The sequence below is a fragment of the Aquarana catesbeiana genome, linkage group LG06 (genome assembly GCF_042186555.1).
Source record: "Aquarana catesbeiana isolate 2022-GZ linkage group LG06, ASM4218655v1, whole genome shotgun sequence".
NCBI classification, from domain to species: Eukaryota; Metazoa; Chordata; class Amphibia; order Anura; family Ranidae; genus Aquarana; species Aquarana catesbeiana.
Genome location: NC_133329.1, coordinates 412,147,078 through 412,165,526, shown reverse-complemented (window position 1 = coordinate 412,165,526; position 18,449 = coordinate 412,147,078).

Genomic DNA, 18,449 nt, shown 5'->3' with positions numbered 1-18,449 from the left:
CCAATCGGTGCCAACAAATGCCAATCAGTGCCAACAAATGCTGCCTATCAGTGCCAACCAGTACTGCCTATCCGTGCCAGTGCTGCTTATCAGTGCCAACCAATTCTGCCTATCAGTGCCAACCATTGCAAACCAGTGCTGCCTATCAGTGCAAACCAGTGCTGCCTATCAGTGCCAACCAATGCTGCCTATCAGTGCCAGTGCTGCTTATCAGTGTCAACCAATGCTGCCTATCAGTGCCAACCAGTACTGCCTATCTGTGCCAGTGCTGCTTATCAGTGCCAACCAATTCTGCCTATCAGTGCCAACCAGTGCTGCCTATCAGTGCCAACCAGTGCTGCCTATCAGTGCCAACCAATGCTGCGTATCAGTGCTGCATATCAGTGCCCATCGGTGCTGCCTATCAGTGCCCATAAGTGCTGCCCATCAGTGCTGCCAATCAGTGCACATCAGTGCTGCATATCAGTGCCCATCAGTGCTGCATATTAGTGCCCATCAGTGCTGCCTATCAGTGCCAATCAGTGCTGACAATTAGTGCCCATCAGTGCTGCCTATCAGTGCCACCTACCAGTGCCCATCAGTGCTGCCAGTCAGTGCCCATCAGTGCTGCCTATCAGTGCCCATCAGTGCTTCCAGTCAGTGCTGCCTATCAGTGTCCATCAGTGCTGCCAATCAGTGTTGCGAATCAGAGCCTATCAGTGCCCATAAGTGCTACCAATAAGAGCCCATCAGTGATGCATATCAGTGCCCATCAGTGCCACCTATCAGTGCCAATCAGTGCCCATTAGTGCCAATAAGTGCTGCCTATCAGTGCCACCTATCAGTGCACATCGGTGCTACCAATTAGTGCCCATCAACACTGCCAATCAGTGCTGCCTTAGCAGGAATGGTGGAAACCCCTCTACAGATAATTGCAATACAAATTACCTTCAAGTGCAACAACTTTTTAGTTGGGAGGTTCCCACCATTATAGCACTTTGGATTTTTGATTTTTTTAGAGTGTTACACTTAATTGTATATGTTTTAGTTACAGTTATAATGTGAATTTTTTGCACTTGAAGTTAATTTCCCACCACCCCTGCTAAGTCCATGTCTTTATGGACCTTGCTTTGTGCACTGGTGTGCAGTCATGTTGAAAGGAGCCATCCCCAAACTGTTCCCTCAAAGTTGAGAGCATGAAATTGTCCAAAATGTCTTGGTATGCTGACGCCTTAAGAGTTCCCTTTTCTGGAACTAAGGGGCCAAACCCAACCCCTGAAAAACAACCCCCACACCATAATCCCTCCTCCACCAAATGATTTGGACCAGTGCACAAAGCAAGGTACATAAAGACATCGATGAGCGCATTTGGGGTGGAGGAACTTGACTGACCTGCAAAGAGTCCTGACCTCAACCCGATAGAACACCTTTGGGATGAATTCGAGTGGAGACTGCGAGCCAGGCCTTCTTGTCCAACATCAGTGCCTGACCTCACAAATGCCCTTCTGGAAGAATGGTCAAACATTCCCATAGACACCCTCCTAAACCTTGTGGACGGCCTTCCCAGAAGAGTTGATACTTTTATAGCTGCAAAGGGCGGAGCCAACTCAATATTGAACCCTACGGACTAAGACGGCATTAAAGTTCATGTGCGTGTAAAGGCAGGTGTCCCAATACTTTTGACAATATATATGTATGTATGTGTGCTTGAGCTTTCGGGTGCACACCCTAATGCAATAGGCTGCGCATGCCTATGCACCAGGGTGACCTGCTTGTGTCCTTATTCAGCTGGTCAGTGGGAGCCTCCCCACTGCTGTAGCTACTGATCTCCAAACCTGACCCCTGACCCCTGACCGTGACACCAACCTCCTAAAACTTGGTTAGGGCTTCGAAGAAGGGGAGTTCAGGCACAGGCCGCTGGATCTGTGACGCCAGCTTCTTCAACAAAGATCCCTGAACAACTCATAGGCCCTTCTTCTATAATGTAATAATGGCCTTGTTTCGGGTGCACACGTGACCCTGGACTTCTATGATAAACGAAGCACCGACCCTGTGATTTACATGAAGAAATTCTGGAAAACGTACACAGAAACCAGGAAGTGTAGAATTCTTGTGTGACACCATCAACTGAGGAAGTGGAATATTTTAGCCACAAAATGCATCTTTGGTGTAACAATAAATTTGCCTGATGTTTGTTACAATTACGAGTTTGACCTCTCCCTAAGCAATAGCACATGTTACTGTGCACGTGTAGCACCCCTCTGACACCCCAAAGGCAGAATACCTCCGCCAGAGGCAGGGGCAGGCTAGTATTTCACCCCAGGGCTGAGTCCATGGCTAATGGGGGGACTGAGAAAGGATATTGGGTGCAAGTCACTTTTGTCCTTTATTGTAGAGTGGTTAATCACTTCAGCCCCGGAAGAATTTACCCCCTTCCTGACCAGAGCACTTTTTGCGATTCAGCACTGCGTCGCTTTAACTGACAATTGCGCGGTCCTGCAACGTGGCTCCCAAACAAAATTGACGTCCTTTTTTTTTCCACAAATAGAGTTTTCTTTTGGTGGCATTTGATCACCCCTGCATTTTTTATTTTTTGCGCTATAAACAAAAATAGAGCGACAATTTTGAAAAAAACGCATTATTTTTTACTTTTTGCTATAATAAATATCCCCCAAAAATATATAAAAAACCAATTTTTTTTCCTCAGTTTAGGCTGATACGTATTCTTCTATAAAGTTTTGTTAAAAAAAATCGCAATAAGCGATTATTGATCGATTTGCGCAAAAGTTATAGCGTTTACAAAATAGGGGATAGTTTTATGGCATTTTATTAATAATTTTTTTTTTTTTTAAATGGCGGCGATCAGCGATTTTTACCGTGACTGCAACATTATGGCGGACACATCGGACATTTTTGACACATTTTTGGGACCATTGGCATTAATACAGCGATCAATGCTAAAAAATTGCATTGATTACTGTAAAAATGTCACTGGCATTGAAGGGGTTAACCACTAGGTAGCAGTGTAGGGGTTAAGTGTGTCCTAGGGGCGTGTTTCTTACTCTGGGGGGGGGGGGGGGGTGGCTATGTGTGACAGTTCACTGATCGCTGCTCCGATGACAGGGAGCAGAGATCCAGTGACACTGTCAGTAGGCAGAACGGGGAGATGCTGTTTACATCAGCATCTCCCCGTTCTTCCTCCCCGTGAGGCGATCGCGGGTATCCCCGCGGCGATTGAGTCCGTGGGACCCGTGACCGGACTCACGGAGCTTGGCGCGCGCGCGCTGGCCGCCTCTTAAAGGGCAATGTACAGGGACGTGATTCTGCCTGTACGTGCCCTTCTGCCGACGTATATCGTTGTGCGGTGGTCGGCAAGCGGTTAAAGAGGTGATTGTTACTGTAGCAGATCACTTACAGACTCTCAAAATCAATGTCCAGCTTCACAGTGTCAGAACCTTTAAGCCAACCCGGCAACACTGTAAGCACGTTCCCAAATTTCAGTGCATCCTCCGTGTGAGTCACCAGGACCCTCTTGTTCTCTCCAGCAGGGGGTCTCCTCTTTGGCACAGTTTCTTTCAGACCAGGCAGGACAACTTCAGGACCACTTCAGCACATGTTAGGCCCCAAATCAGACTATTGGGCCTAAAATCAAAGCTCCATCCAGCAGCACCTCCTCAAGCCTAAGCCCAGGGGAAGAGAGAGAGCAAACGGCCTGTCCCAACTATGTATATCCTTCCCTAGCATGCATCAGTGGCCTGAACCTTCTAATGGATTGGCTGAAGGAAATATAAATATTCATAACTTATTTTGTGAAATCTCATACTATGACCAGCGATACCAGTAACATCTACTAGTGACAGTAAGAAATCACAACCCAACTTAACCGCTTAAAGACCACCCCACATACATATACAGTGGCAGGGTGGCCCTTAAGCCCAAAATCACGTACCTGTACGCGATTCCTCTTCTCTGCTCTGGTGCACGCGTGCGATGGCCTCTGGGACCAGCCGATCGTTCACAGGAGAGGCAGAACGGCGGTCTATGTAAACAAGGCAGGCCGCTGTTCTGTGAGGGAGGAAAATGGAGATCTTGAAATACGGATCTCTATTTTCCTCCAGTCACAGCACCCCCCCCCCTCCCACACTTAGAAAGCAATCCCTAGGAGCACACTTAACCCTTTGATTGCCCCTGATGTTAACCCCTTCCCTGCCAGTGTCATTTTTTTTTATCTCTGATCACTGTATTGGTGTCACCGGTCCCCAAAAAGTGTCAGATTTGTCTGCCACAATGTCATGGTCCTGCTAAAAATCGCTGATTGCCGCCATTACTAGTAAAAACAATAACAAAAATAAAAAGTCCATAAATCTATCCCGTAGTTTGTAGACGCTATAACTTTTGTGCAAACCAATCCATATACGCTTATTGGGATTTTTTTTTCTCCAAAAATATGTAGCAGAATACATGTTGGCCTAAATTTATGAAGGCATTAGATTTTTTAATTGGATATTTTTTATAGCAAAAAGTAAAAAATATTGTTTAAAAAACAAAAAAAAGGGAGCGCTGTGTGATAATGAACCTTACAAATGCATAGATAGTGCTATAAATCATGAAAATCAATATTGCTAAAAAAATGTAACTATTAACATAAAAAAATAAATACATTTGTGTAACAAGCAAGCTCACAGTGAAAGAAATGTAGTATTATTCCTTAAGATCAAGTGTCCAAAAAAAGATTTTTTTCTCCCAATTTTCATCAATCCACAGGGACAAAAGTACAAATTGAGGTATTATACGTATTACTGTCCAAAAAGTGACTCTAGTGATGATAATCCTGATCAGAAGAGGGTGACTTCACACATGTGCTCCCCCCGTGTGAATGCGCTCACCTCCAACAGTGTGACCACACACTTAAGTTTGGTCCACATAAGCAGTAGAACCTCTCCTGGGCTCTAAGTGAAACTGGCTCAGCAGGATCCCACAGAAAAATCCAGAGAAGTTGTCCTCGATTTTAAAACAAGAAAGAGGCTGGATAGTGCACTATCGCTAGTGTGTGTGCACGTATGTGAAGTCACCCTCTTCTGATCAGGATTATCATCACTAGAGTCACTTTTTGGACAGTAATACGTATAATACAGTGGAACCACGGATTACGAGCATAATCCGTTCCAGGAGTATGCTCGTAATCCAAAGTACTCGCATATCAAAGCGAGTTTTCCCATTGAAATCAATGGAAACGAAAATAATTTGTTCCGCATTGGCTTCAATGGGATGCAATACCGCATGTGGCCAGAGGCGGGGGAGGGCGTCGAAGAGCCTCGGAAACAGCTGAAAAGGTCAGAGGACACCTCGGCTGACCTCGACAAACCTCGGAAAGACTTCCTACCCGAGATTTGCCGAGGTCAGCCATGCTGTACTCAGGCCTTTCCGTGCATTTCCGAACGTGACTGTCACGGAAGCTGGGGTGATCCGCCCCTCTGCCCAGCAGCAGACCGAGCGCTGGCAGCCGGACAGAGAGTAAATGACCTCTGCCCCACACCTACTGAGGTCAACTGTTCCTTGCAGCCAAGAAAGGATATCATGCGGGCAGACTATGTGAGTTCACTCTGCCTGACTAACGCATGTCCAGACCAGTTGGGGGTCTGGGACCTTGTTAGTCAACCTTTGATGGGGGGAGAAATGTGACAGACTCACCCGGGACAGAGGCTTTTGGAGGGGACTGAATGCCAGCCTCTTTCCCACTGATTATGGGCCCTGGCATTTGGGGGAACGGTGCTCTTTGTGAGCTGTATCCCTGGGGACCCTGGAGTAGGTGTTACTTTGGATTCAGGTCCATGTCCCCCCAAGACACACAGACTCTGGGAACCCTTTATATGCCATATATGCCATATATGCCACTAGAATAGCGACTGGTTCATACTGTTGGGACTCATACTGTTAGATGCTAATGTCATCAATTCCAGCTACCTGTCTGTTATCTGCTATAATGTGTTTATTGTAAATAAGTTGATTGTGGGCTCTTAAGAGTCTTTTCACCCATTGTTGTTTGTGTTAATTAACTCTGCTACTGTGTGAAGCTCAGTGACCACAAGTCTGACCAAAAGGTCATGTCTCTTAGTCACCTAGGCTGGATAAAGAATTAGATAATTAGCTTATGTTAATTAGGTTAGGTTTTAGCCATCCTGCTGTATATATTTGTGTGAGATCTCAAATAAAAGGGCTATTCCTGATGTACTCCAAGACTGGTGTTGTCTGGTTCTTGGGGGTCCCTATAGCCAGATCCATTGGACTTGTGTTCCAGGACTTAGAAAGCGATATACTAACGGAAGCACTCAAGCGGAGTGTGGGACAATCCGTCATAATTGGTGGCAAGCAGTGGGACGCTTCCTGCAGTCTGGGACATCCAATCCTCCACCTGGATCCAAGATCAGTATAGCAGACTTTAGTCACCCCAACGGAGATATGGACCTGGCATCAGAGTTCCCGGGGCTGCTGCAGATCATCCTTTCAGCATACACCAGGACTGTGTCTGAGGATGAATACCTGGAGCTCAGTCAGCAGATTCGGGTGGAGCTCTGGATTGGAGCCCTCCAGCTCGCTGGTATAAAACAGGGCAAGTGCTTTCCAACCCAAGAGCAATGGGCCAGTGACCAAGGGGCATTGCGGATGGCATTCCTGGGAGAGCGGCCCCAGGAGCAATGGGTGACTGAGTTGGACAGACTGGTCCAGCAGGAGATAGAGCTGGTCTGGACAATCATTATCGGGCTCTGTAATGGCATGCAGAGCCAGGTTATTTAGGGCAGACAACAGAATGCTCTCCGGAGGGATATGACTTTGGAGGCCCTGGATTGCTGTGGGAGAGCCTTACAGATCGTTTTGTGTTTGGCGATGAAGGAGAACCTACTCTTGAGTACCTGCGAGAATATAGAGAGGCTATGCTCGGTCTTGCAGGGGTCTCAGAGCTTAAACATGATCTGGACCATTTGCTAAGGAAGGAACAGCATCTAGAAAGGGCATACAGGAAAATGCTAGAACACGTTCAGAAGCATGCCAGAGAATCGGCAGTGGAAACTCCGGAGATTGCCGTCCCCAAACCTGAAGTTTTGACAACAGGGCAGAGCTCTGCTAACCTCTGCCCAGCACTGATAGCATCTTCTGGGTTCCATGGACAGGAGATGGTGAACCTCTATCCCCAGACACCAGTTGCAGAGACAGGGGATTTGATAGACTTTTCTGCTGAGGAAGAACAACCTGATGAGCCTCCAGCAGAAGAGCTGGTATCAGGGCCAAACTTCACTGTGCTCTGCCCAGCACCAACAGCAGTATCTGTGAAGTTACAAGGAACTTCCCCAGCTGAAGCGCTGGTCACCGGACAGAGGGTCCAAACCTCTGCCCCACACCTGTGGCAGTTTCGGAGGCTCAGTGTGAGAAGGTGGCAATCACTTCCCAGCAGCAGATACAGGGGGAGAAGGGAGAGGAGGTGTTCTTCGTCCCTCCCCAACAGTTGGCAAGGGTGGAGGAAGCTGTCTTTCCTCCCCAGCAAAGATCCGTGCACCTGGGAGACAGTACCAGAGACATGTTGTCCCAGCAGCCAGATGAGGGAATTGAAAAGGAAGCAGCCGGCTCACCTCCCCAATGGCAGCTAGACAGTTTGGGAGTGGAGGAAGCCAGCCTCCTGCCCCAACGGTTAGCTAGAGCGGAGGATGTGGAGTCCCCAGCAGAAGTGCTGGCAACAGGGCAGAGTGCTACCAACCTCTGCCCAGCACCGGCAACAACTTTGGAGTTCCAGGGAGCCGGGGCAGTCGGCCCCTCTCTCCAGCAACAAGCTGAGGTAGTAAAGCTGCTACTCACAGCTGAATCACTGGCAACAGGGCAGAGCACTGCTGGCCTCTGCCTAGCACCTAGTGTGTCTCTACAGCTTCAGGAAGCTAGTGTGATCAGCCCCTCTGCCCAGCAGCAGACCGAGCACAGGATTGTTAAAAACCACCCAGCTGAAGCGCTGGCAGCCGGACAGAGAGTAAATGACCTTTGCCCAACACCTACTGAGGTCAACTATTCCTTGCAGCCAAGAAAGTAGATCATGCGGGAAGACTATGTGAGTTCGCTCTGCCTAACTAACGCATGTCCAGACCAGTCGGAGGTCTGGGACCTTGTTAGTCAACCTTTGATGGGGGAGAAATGTGACAGACTCACCCGGGACAGAGGCTTTTGGAGGGGACTGAATGCCAGCCTCTTGCCCACCGATTATGGGCCCTGGCATTTGGGGGAATGGTGCTCTCTGTGAGCTGTATGCCTGGGGACCCTGGAGGAGGTGTTACTTTGAAATCAGGTCCATGTCCCCCCAAGACACACAGACTCTGGGAACCCTTTATATGCCATATTAAAATAGTGACTGATTCATACTGTTGGGACTCATACTGTTAGATGCTAATGTCATCAATTCCAGCTACCTGTCTGTTATCTGCTATAATGTGTTTATTGTAAATACGTTGAGTGTGGGCTCTTAAGACTCTTTTCACCCATTGTTGTTTGTGTTAATTAACTCTGCTACTGTGTGAAGCTCAGTGACTACAAGTCTGACCAAAAGGTCATGTCTCTTAGTCACCTAGGCTGTATAAAGGATTAGAAAATTAGCTCATGTTGATTAGGTTAGGTTTTAGTCATCCTGCTGTATATATTTGTGTGAGATCTCAAATAAAAGGGCTATTCCTGATGTACTCCAAGACTGGTGTTGTCTGGTTCTTGGGGGTCCCTATAGCCAGATCCATTGGACTCGTGTTCCAGGACTTAGGAAGCGATATACTGACGGAAGCACTCAAGCGGAGTGTGGGACGTTCCGTCACAGTGACGTTCGGCTCTGCTCCGGCGCCCCCCCCCCACCTCAGGCCAAAAGCGGTACTGCACAACACCTTGGCCTGAATCGTGCTCGTGCAATTTTTAAAAATACAGTGCTCGTATTGGGAAACACTCGTTAACCTCATTACTCGCAATCCGAGGTTCCACTGTACCTCAGTTTGCACTTTTGTCCCTGTGGATTGATGAAAATTGGGAGAAAAAATATTTTTAGGACACTTGATACTAAGGAATAATAATACATTTCTTTTACTGTGAGCTTGCTTGTTACACATTTTTTTTTTTTATGTTCATAGTTACTTTTTTTAGCAATATTGATCTTCATTGTTTAAGGCACTATCTATGCATCTATTTTTTTAGTTTTTTGTATATATGTTTTCACAGATTATGGGATTGCGATCAATGCTTAGCAGCTGTGAATTTGCACTTTGTTTCACAGGAATTGTTATACCACACCTGACGCTAAGTTTGTAAGCTCGGGCTACTTTATACCCGACGCTGACTATTTGTGGGGAAAAAAGGACATCAATATCATTTGGGTACAGCGTCGCACGACCGCGCAATTGTCAGTTAAAGCAACGTAGTGCCGTATCGCAAAAAATGGTCTGGTCATAAATGGGGGTAAAACCTTCTGGAGCTTAAAGTGGTTAAAGTGGAGATCCCCCGCATCGCTGGACCCTGGGATAGGTAAATGTCCGATTATTAAAAGTCAGCAGCTGAGGGGGGCGTGTCCGGACCTGCTGCTGGAAGGACGTATGTGAGCTGAGCTCCTCTTGGTTCACACCAATCTATATCCATCCGTTGCTATATACAGTGCCCCTGCAGCCACAAGCCACATAATACTGATCCCAGACCCCTGCTGAGCTGCCCTGGACTGATATTTCACATTCTGGCTGGTCTGACCTTGTTTCCAGCTGAACTTTCTCCCTGCCACCAGGACCCTCCGCCGCCATCTTGGGGCCTACAAGCGGGCCGGCGGCGCTTTCTACCTAAATCCGCGGGCTTGCGGATCAAAGAGCGATCGGACGGGGCCTGCTCTGACTAGCCCCACTGACCTGTGGAACCGGAGAGGCCGCGGAGAGTCATCCGGCACCCGGCCTCGGTGTCCTGCGGCCTAGCGGCCTGACGCGGCCTGCGGGCTAAATTACAGACACTCCGGGCCACAGTAAGTAAAATCATCCGCTGTCGGATCCCTGGGGGGAGTCAGACCACCCGATCATCCCTTTCCCTACCCCCGTGGGTGCCCCAGTGACTGCAAACGGCCGTGTTTACTGATTCGGCGGCCACCTACTAGGACAGACCGAGGCTTCGGCCTACTTCTGGAGCCCGGCGGCCATCTTGGGACTCTCATATACACCCAGAAGCCATCCTCTCTGTAGCTTCAGCTGCATAGTTACTTGCAAGGAGCTGGGGACTACAGGATCTGCTCCTCTCACCCCAGGCTGGCAGGAGGGGGAGGTAGAGATGTAATTAGGGGATCTGAGGATCTAAATTGAGCTCAATAATACCCTGAAAGAGAAACTGCCTAACAAATCACTCATGTAAAACACACACGCAGCTTGCAAAGATGGAAGCCGTCTGAGTTTTAAGCTTTGGCCTCCGCCTACAGATCCGAATCTCCCGCTCCGCAACGCCATTATTTTCAAGATCCGGGAGACGCACTAACCTTTCAGGGAACCCCATAGTTATCTCTCAATCAGTACATGGGTAAAATCGGAGACCAACGCATCGTATACTCAAAACAAGCCTCACAGGCCGCACTTCGGCGAACCCACCCAATGGAGAAATACCTACGGAGGCCTCACTCCCCGGCCTCAAGTACCCCGGAGGTAGCTATGAACCAAACGGACAATTTCCCATTAGTAGACCCCTCTCTGTTTATGGAAGACTCTTCGCAACACCCACAACCACCTGTTTTCCCCGCAACATCACTACCCGTAACAGTGGACGTTTTAGATACTAAGTTACAGGCTCTGCTTCACAGCATCACCCATAACATCACCAAAGAAGTAAATAAGCTAGCCCACGAGCTTAGGGGTGAAATAGATCAACTCGGTGAATGCACGGATCATCTGGAAACTAAATTCGACGACATGGTTCAATATATCCATGTCCTAGAAGAGGAAAATGCAGGCCTGAAAAATGCAGTCTCGCAATTACAAACACAGCAAGAAGACCTCGAAAATCGAGAACGCCGTCAGAATTTACGCATTCGTGGAGTCCCGAAATCCATACCAGATAAAGAAATTCGATCCTATCTCCTTGCTCTATTTGTCATGTTAGTACCTCATATTCCTGACATAGAATGGCGCCTGGATAGAGCACACAGATCACTGGCTCCTAAACCTCCTCAGGGTGCTAATCCCAGGGACATAATCGCTCGTTTCCACTTTTATGAGAGCAAGGAGGCCTTGACCATTGCTACTCGAAACAGATCAAGGGTCGAATTCAAAGGTGCAAAACTCCAAATTTTCAACGATCTATCACCCATCACTTTGGCTAAACGCTGCGCTCTACGCCCAGTTACCTCCCATTTGCAACAATATCAAGTCCCTTATCGCTGGGGTTTCCCGTTCAGATTATCAGTCATTAAAGACGGTTCACAATACTCAATGCGGGACCTACAAGAATGCAAAACTTTTATCAAAAATCTAGGTCTCCCTCCCATACCAGATGAAGACCTGCAGATACAAGTTCCGCCTTCCCGACAGATGTCCACACCTGGGAAAATCTGGACCCCGGTGCGCCAGAAGTCAAAGAAGACACCAGTTACACCTCAAAGAGCTGCTCCATTTAAAGGCCCTACTTGAAAACATCCTGGGACATGTCCCTGTGATTCCTCCTTACACATAGGTCCTATTTTTTTTTTTTTTAGACCTATGTGTTCTGAGACTCTGGGCTCAGAGTCGAACTTCCATATCTGAAGTGCCTTACATGTTTACATGCTTATTGGTTTGTTATAACCCAGCACATAACCCCCATGTTGGTGGTTCTCTGTTTTTCTGTTTTTTTGTTTTTTTTAAGGTTCGGATTGGGCGGAGGCCCATAAGTCTGTTTCTGTAGGCTGACATACCCCCTGTTAACATGGTCTTGAGTCGAGACCGTGATTTCCTGAGGCTCTCATGTGCCTTAGGCCTAATACCTAATTGGTATATGTTTTCTATTTTTTTCTTTTTAATAGAGACCCTTTTTGGTCCTATCCTGGATCCCCTTTTTTTTTAATCATTATTATTATCACTCTTTTTGTGCTCTTTTTCTATTCCCCAGCCCCTTGTTTCGATTGATTTTCTCCTACATATGGGGGTTTTTTTTTAGGCCCATGTTCAAAATACGGTTATGTTTCAAAAATTATACAATACTGTCATATGATCTTTTATGATACATTTATTATTATGTTTTATACATCATGGTACACGTTCCTTCTCTACTCTCTAACTTTAATATATGCTTTACTCATATACCTGAGCTATGGCTGTAAGTATACTGTCATGTAATGTTAAAGGTCTAGGTTCCATCCGCAAACGTTGGTTGGCGTTGAAGGAGTTTAAGGCATCCAAAGCAGAAGTGATCATGGTTCAGGAGACACACTTTAAGGCGGAGGGATCTTTTAAATTTGCCTCCAAACATTTTCCTACCGCTTATATAGCATCAGATCCTTCTGGAAAGGCTGGAGTAGCTATATTACTGAAACGTAATTCTAATATCCGTGTCAAATCGACATACTTAGACCCTCAAGGTCGCTTTGTTCTCCTGAACTGTGATCATGAAAATGTTTCATTTACCCTTGCCAATGTGTATGCACCCAACACAGGACAGATTGGTTTTCTTGAGATGTTTTTTGAAAAACTGCAATCTTTCTCCCAACCATTCATGGTCATCGGGGGTGATTTCAATTTGTGCATGTCCCCGACTAAAGATAGACTTGCCCTTTTTACACATACCCCACCTCCCCAGGTTCAAAAGTTGGCTACATCCTTTAGAAAACTTATCAGAGCTCACAACCTCTTTGATACTTGGAGGGTAAAACATCCTACAGCCAAACAATTTACATTTTATTCACCCCCCCACAAGCTATATACAAGACTAGACCACTTCTTTGTCTCAGCACCCTTACTATCATATGTAGTCCATTCAGAAATAAATACAATCACATGGTCGGACCATGCCCCCATAGCCCTTGACCTTCTCCTAACCAAACCTACATCTAGGTCGTGCCACTGGCGTCTTAATGAGACCCTTCTTAAAATACCTGATATCCATATCCATCTCCAGAAAAAAATGACAGAATTTTTTGAACTTAACGAAGGTTCGGTTTCTGAGGCGTCCACCCTATGGGAGGCTCATAAGGTATTTTTCAGGGGAGAGTGCATCTCCTCAAGCTCCCGTCTTAAAAATGATCGAGCTCTCCAAAGGTCATCGCTTTTACATGATTTATCCAAAGCGGAGGAATCCCTTGTCGGCTCCCCTACGGTGGAACGCCTTAGATCAGTGGTATCGCTACGTAACCGCATTAAATCTCTTGATTTGAATACATTTGCTAAATCCTTGCTTTGGTCCAAACAAAAGTTTTACGAATTTGCTAATAGGCCCCATAGAATGCTAGTCAATAAATTAAAGCCTAGACCTGCAGCCTCAATCCCTGATTTACTATTACAACCCAATGGTGAACCTACCTATTACCCCCAACACATGTCCAAGGTCTTTGGTGATTACTACCAAAAACTCTATAACTGCTTAGCAACAGACCAAAATTTCGCATTCACTCAAGAAAAGTTTGATGACTTTATTAAATTTCTAAATCTCCCTACACTCTCTCCTGAGAAACGCTCAGGACTCAATGCTCCCATTTCTGCCGAAGAAATCACAGCAGTTATTAACCAGCTTCCGACCCACAAGTCCCCGGGACCCGATGGACTCCCTTACTCATACTTTAAAAGCTTCCTACCAGTTCTAATACCCCATATGATAAGTGTATTTACCTCTCTGATGTCAGGAAAAGTTCTGCACTCCCAATTTCTTCATGCCTTTATTACGGTTATTCCGAAACCGGATAAGGACTTATCACTACCAGACAACTATCGCCCCATCGCCCTCCTGAACTCTGATTATAAGATTTTCACAAAAATTTTAGCTAACAGACTGTCCCTACTTCTTCCCTCACTCATACATAAGGACCAGGTCGGTTTTGTTCCCACTAGACACGCAGGAGACAACACTAGAAGAACTATCGATCTTATTGACCTACTGACTAAAACTAAGAAACCTGCGATAGTCCTCAGTCTAGATGCTCAGAAGGCGTTTGATCGCCTAAACTGGTCTTTTATGTTCGCCATTTTGACTAGATATGGAATTTCAGGTCCCTTTATACACGCTTTAAAAGCGCTTTACTCCACGCCCACTTCCCAGGTACAGTTGTCTTCCCATGTCTCCCCGCTATTCTCCCTAAGTAATGGTACCCGTCAGGGATGTCCTCTATCCCCCTTACTTTTCATTTTAAGTTTGGAACCTCTGGCCGAAGCTATTCGTTCCCACCCTGACATAGGGGGAGTGGCGCTGAGACATCAGGAATACAAACTGTCCCTATTCGCTGATGATATCCTACTAACATTGACCCATCCCCATATATCACTCCCCTCTCTCCATGCAATTCTGCACCAATTTGGCAGCATTTCAGGTTTTAAAATAAATCCGACCAAAACTGAAGCCCTTCCTATTAATCTTTCCACAGATATGCTCTCAACTTTACAGGAAAATTTCAAATATCGTTGGTGCACCCATTCCTTGAAATACCTTGGGGTTTATCTGACTTCCTCTTACTCCACTCTTTTTCAGGCCAACTTTCCTCCTATGTTTATAGAAATCAACAAATTATTAAAGTCATGGACAAATTTCCCCTTATCCCTTCTTGGAAGGATAAACGTCCTCAAAATGTCGGTGCTCCCTAGGCTCCTCTATCTCTTTGAGACCCTTCCAGTCAAGGTTCCAATGTCCCAATTAAAGTTAATCCAACAAAATTTCCTAAATTTTATTTGGAATCATAAATCTCATAGGATAGCTAGCTCAGTGCTTTTTGCACCCCGAGCCGGTGGAGGTTTGGGGGCACCCGACATAATCAAATATTACTACGCCTCCAATCTAAGAACAATAACCTCCTGGACATCTAGATATGCCCCTAACAGATGGTCTGAGATAAAAATGGGCATCACGGTACCCGCACATCCATGCTATATGTTATGGCCATCCTCGGATAAATTCATCTCTCGGTTACGTAAAATCAGCTTAAACCCGATGCTGTTTACCCTCTCAATATGGAAAAGCTGCTCCGGTAAATATAAGCTTTCATCCCCATGCTCTCCTTTAACAAATATTACCTTTAATCCGGAAATCCCTGATAGCCTCTCTTATGATGCCATGCTGCCATGGACGAAAGCCGGTATTTTCCAACTACGCCACCTGGTTAACCCAGTGAACCGTAAACTCCTCACTTTTACTGACCTACAATCCAAATATAAAATCCCAAAAAACCTCTTTTACTCCTTTCTACAAATCCAACATTTTCTCTCCACCAAAATACCACAACTGACCCTAACTATCCCTACTGAATTTGAAATGGTGTGCTCCAGAGGCCCTCATGATCCTCATCTAATATCCACTATTTACAAAATACTGCATGTTGCCTCCCCTGTCACGGAACAGACTCACACATATATGCACAAATGGTCCCATATTTTAAACAGACCTATCCAATTAAGTGAATGGAAGAATATCTGGGAAAGTGCATCTAAGACATCCAGATGTGTGACTCAGAAAGAAACAACCTATAAAATACTGATGTTCTGGTATAGAACCCCGGAGTTTCTTTTAAGACAGAAACTGACTACATCCGGACAATGCTGGAGATGTGGCTCATCTCTGGGCACCCATTTCCATATATTTTGGGAATGTCCCTTGATAACGCCATACTGGTCACAGATCCATGCCCTATTGGAAAAAATCCTAGAATTCCCTATACCCCATCAACCTATACATCTCTACATCTCTTGCTAGGCTTGCCCCTCCCTAAGATGCCAAAAACGCTTAGGAAACTGATGGCTTTCATCTTATTAGCGGCTAAACGGGTTATACCCCAATGCTGGTTAGCCAACACCCCCCCTACTTTTGCACAATTTTTGTCAGTCATTACAGATATTCGCAGGATGGAACGTATCACAGCCATAATTGATGATTCCCTTCCCAGATTTGAGGCTATATGGTGACACTGGGACTCCTCTGAATACAACATAGAGAACCCCTAGGTAGTCCAGAGTTAATGAGGTATAAAGACCATGCCACTACTTTATTTCACTAACTGACCCTCTTATTTCTACCATGATGTGTATGTATTGTCTGAAAATCATTTGACACTCAATGTTATTTCTTCTTGATATACAATAAGCTACAAAAAATGTTTTACCTCATTGAAAACATGCTGCTATCAATGTCTTTTCTATGAGAATGAACACTCGGTTTCTGTATACTTGAATATACTTAATAAATAAACAATTAAAAAAAAAAAAAAAGTCAGCAGCTGCAGTATTTGTAGCTGCTGACTTTTAATTTTTTAATTTTTTTTCTTTAAGCAGAACTCCGCTTTAAACTTAGGAGAAACCAGGTGAACAACTATACAATCAGTCTGAGCTGACTACAGCCCAGCCAAAAACGACATTGGCGAAGTAGGCCCTGTATAGGACAAGGGGCTACACACCCCTCTGTTGTTCCAAATGCAAATTATTATTTTTTTTGTTGTTGTTGCTACACCCCCCCGATGTCCCCCATGAGGACCTCCAATCAGATTCCTGGAAGCATCAAGAGTGACCTTTCTTATCCTGCGTGGAAATGGGTGTTCTCCACACACAGAAGGTTGTGTCTACCACACTACTTGGTTTTTCATGACCTCGCCAAATATAAGTTAATCCTTTTCATCTTCCTAAACATAATATACCATAAACAATGCTGTCTACTTACTGCACTATAAGGATTCTCCCGCCTCTTCTCTTATTTTTCTTTTCGTGGTGGAGCTCTTTTTTTCCCCCTGTACATCTCTGAGGACCACTAACACCCTGGACACTATGTCTTCGAAAGAACAATATTGTCACGTAGGCTTCATATTTATTGTATTCCCAGATTTTCGCAAGATCCAGAATAATGTCTCGTTACCAAACGCATGGCGAGAACAATCATACTGCAGTCATCGAAGGCGTGTTAGCATGCCCATCACTTCATGGACTATCGGGCACCATAGACACCCCCCGCCTCTCCTCCTTACCAAACACACTTACTGAAACTTAGTACTGATTGTGCTTCTGGTTGTGTCAGTATACAGAGAAATCTCACCATTGTGGGAGGGGCAGAGACACAAACAACTGCAGGAAATCTCACCATTGTGGGAGGGGCAGAGACACAAACTACTGCAGGGAAATCTCCCCATTGTGGGAGGGGCAGAGACACAAACTACTGCAGGGAAATCTCCCCATTGTGGGAGGGGCAGAGACACAAACTACTGCAGGGAAATCTCCCCATTGTGGGAGGGGCAGAGACACAAACTACTGCAGGAAATATCTCCATTGTGGGAGGGGCAGAGACACAAACTACTGCAGGGAAATCTCCCCATTGTGGGAGGGGCAGAGACACAAACTACTGCAGGGAAATCTCCCCATTGTGGGAGGGGCAGAGACACAAACTACTGCAGGGAAATCTCCCCATTGTGGGAGGGGCAGAGACACAAACTACTGCAGGAAATATCTCCATTGTGGGAGGGGCAGAGACACAAACTACTGCAGGGAAATCTCCCCATTGTGGGAGGGGCAGAGACACAAACTACTGCAGGAAATCTCCCCATTGTGGGAGGGGCAGAGACACAAACTACTGCAGAAAATCTCCCCATTGTGGGAGGTACAGAGACACAAACTACTGCAGGAAATATCTCCATTGTGGGAGGGGCAGAGACACAAACTACTGCAGGGAAATCTCCCCATTGTGGGAGGGGCAGAGACACAAACTACTGCAGGAAATCTCCCCATTGTGGGAGGGGCAGGGACACAAACTACTGCAGAAAATCTCCCCATTGTGGGAGGGGCAGAGACACAAACTACTGCAGGAAATCTCCCCATTGTGGGAGGGGCAGAGACACAAACTACTGCAGGGAAATCTCGCCATTGTGGGAGGGGCAGAGACACAAACTCCTGCAGGGAAATCTTCCCATTGTGGGAGGGGCAGAGACACAAACTCCTGCAGGGAAATCTTCCCATTGTGGGAGGGGCAGAGACACAAACTCCTGCAGGGAAATCTCCCCATTGTGGGAGGGGCAGAGAAACAAACTCCTGCAGGGAAATCTCCCCATTGTGGGAGGGGCAGAGACACAAACTCCTGCAGGGAAATCTCCCCATTGTGGGAGGGGCATGTCAAAAGCTCATGTGTCATTTCATATGTGGGAAGGATTTTAGTCCAGAAAAGAAGTAGTTGGTGACCCTGGATGATGCTTGTAGATAGGTGGCGTCATCTTTGTGGAAGGAAAAGTAGATAAGGGCATTGCCAGGGGAAGTACTGTAATAAATACCTGGCAGTCTTACATTGACACATTA